This window comes from Schistocerca gregaria, chromosome X (assembly GCF_023897955.1).
Source record: "Schistocerca gregaria isolate iqSchGreg1 chromosome X, iqSchGreg1.2, whole genome shotgun sequence".
In the NCBI taxonomy this organism is placed as follows: Eukaryota; Metazoa; Arthropoda; class Insecta; order Orthoptera; family Acrididae; genus Schistocerca; species Schistocerca gregaria.
Genome location: NC_064931.1, coordinates 650,320,205 through 650,322,701, shown reverse-complemented (window position 1 = coordinate 650,322,701; position 2,497 = coordinate 650,320,205). Strand labels below are relative to the sequence as shown.

At 39.3% G+C, this 2,497-nt stretch overlaps 1 long non-coding RNA gene across 1 annotated transcript; it reads left to right on the top strand.

The window, feature by feature from the left end:
- Window positions 1-651: 651 nt before the first annotated feature.
- Window positions 652-1,845, top strand: LOC126299228 (uncharacterized). Its single transcript, XR_007552748.1, has 3 exons — window positions 652-1,225; window positions 1,385-1,481; window positions 1,660-1,845. It is a non-coding gene; the product is annotated as an uncharacterized LOC126299228 (long non-coding RNA).
- Window positions 1,846-2,497: the final 652 nt, after the last annotated feature.

Sequence of the window (2,497 nt, the reverse complement as noted above, 5' to 3'; positions counted from 1 at the left end):
TATTGCTATAGTCACGGTGACAGAAGAAGATCTAGAGGAAGTCCTCAGAACAACGGAAAAAATTCTATACAATCAGTATGGAATGAGAATAAACAAGAAAAAGACTAAAGTGATGGTATGCAGTACAGGAGCAGAATATGAACCTCCGAGAATTAGAATTGGAAGAGAGGAGCTGGAAGTGATACAGGAATTTACTTACCTGGGAAGCAAAATCACAAGGGATGGTAGAAGCCGGAAAGAAATTGCGACCAGAATACAAAAGGCCAAAATTGCATTTAATCGGAGAAGGAACTTACTCACCAGCAACAACATCAGTCTGAAAATAAGGAAACGCATCATGAAAGGTTTCGTTTGGAGTGTGGCCCTATATGGATGTGAAACTTGGACAGTTGGAAGAGCAGAGAGAAGACGGCTAGAGGCCCTGGAGATGTGGTGCTATAGAAGGATGATGAAGATCAGCTGGACAGACAAAGTAACAAATGAAGAGGTGCTTAGAAGAGTACAGGAAACCAGATCTCTGTGGAGGCACATCCAAACAAGAAGAGACAAACTTGTAGGGCACATCCTACGACACAACAATATCATTGGAACAATAGCAGAAGGAGTTATTGAGGGAAGGAATCGGCGGGGGCGACCAAGGATATCATACATGCAACAGATCATGAATGACGTTGGATGTAACACATATGTGGAAATGAAGAGGAAAGCAGACAGAAGAGAGGAATGGCGCTCTGCTGCAAACCAATCTCAGGGTTGAACACTAAAGAAGAAGATTTGGGAAACAGTTTTTGGAAGAGGATATAACATTCTCGCAAATAGACGATATACATGCAACAGATCATGAATGACGTTGGATGTAACACATATGTGGAAATGAAGAGGAAAGCAGACAGAAGAGAGGAATGGCGCTCTGCTGCAAACCAATCTCAGGGTTGAACACTAAAGAAGAAGATTTGGGAAACAGTTTTTGGAAGAGGATATAACATTCTCGCAAATAGACGATATAAACGCCTGAGATTTTCCGATATCAGTGATTTCTGTGAATGCTACTTTCCAGTATCTGCTATTCTTAACTGTGATTTGTCGCACTTAAGAGTCGCAGTTTAGGAACGTAGGTCGCGTATCCCTCCGCCACTGATATTTCTGTGACTCCCGCGACTTACCACCGTATGAAAAAGTTACATCTGCCCACACAGAAAATTGCATCTCAACAAACCTGACATTGGTAAGTAAGTTTTACGTTTGTTCTTCCCGTTGGCTTTAATTATTTATTAAAGAAACAACTGTGAAAATATTAATAGTGTAATTAATATGTAAGTAGCCATACAGTAGCGTAATAGTTCGTGTTTAGAAAATGAATTCTAACATATTGTTATGTTCACAGGTACCCGAACTACATTTCAGTCACTCAGTAAATTGATAACTCAACAGATCTGGAGAAATTACCACTTCGTCTTTAGACTGTTTTCGTCAGCCAGGAGGTTAGTTTCTAAGTGTTTCGATAGACTTAATTACTTCAGTGAGATCGTGCTTGCAAATGTGAAATATACCCCACTGAGTGGCTTTCATTACAGCAAATAGTAGCAATCTACTCTGTCAAATATATTGTTTGTAATTAGTGACAGCAAAAATTGTTTAGTAATCCTTGTGATTTTGCAGACACAGTTCTGACTCTTGATTACTGGTTGCTGTACGTATCTATCCACATCAAGGCTGTTGAGAGAGACTCGTGAAGATTCAAGACAGCTCTTAGAGGATTTGCAGTTTAAAAGTGACATAATTGTGAAAAAAGTGTGCAGATGAGTGATTAAACTGTGTTTTATTGAAGTTGTTATGCGATTTTAAAGGAATAATAAATGTTAAATACAGTGATTGAATAATGAAAATCTCATTTTCCACATGGTATAAGCCGTCCTATACCCGTAATTTTTCGCCACATACTTACTGGTAAACACTAGTTGAAGAGTCACATGCAGCCCCCCCCCCCTTTTCTCCACAATCTTGGTGTGACACTGACCTGTAACATAGCCCGAGGTATAGAATATGCATTTTGAGGCTGTAGATATGAAAGTGGGAAGTACAGATCTTCCAGTTAAATCAGGAATAGCTTAAGTGCAGTACTTGAAGGTAACACAGGAAAAGCTTACTTATGTAGGTGGTAGTAGTGTCGGTAAAAAGTTCGTGTGTGTGAAGTTGCTACGTAGAACACCAGGTGCAAAACTTTTATCCGGAGTCTTGAACTGTGCCGGAATAAAAGTGAGGCATTCATATGACTCAATAATGCTGTTTTCATTTCACTACACTTTACAGATGTCTGAGTTCTGCTGTGTTAACATTGCAAAGTCCTGTAGGCATGTGGAGTATTAACCAAAATTGTCATATTGGAAGCAGAATCACATTTGTTACGTTACTTGATATTTTCAGGAGAAAAAGGCAATGTTGCTTCTTAAAATATAATACATTCAGAGTCACAGCTGTGTTTGACCAACCATAACCG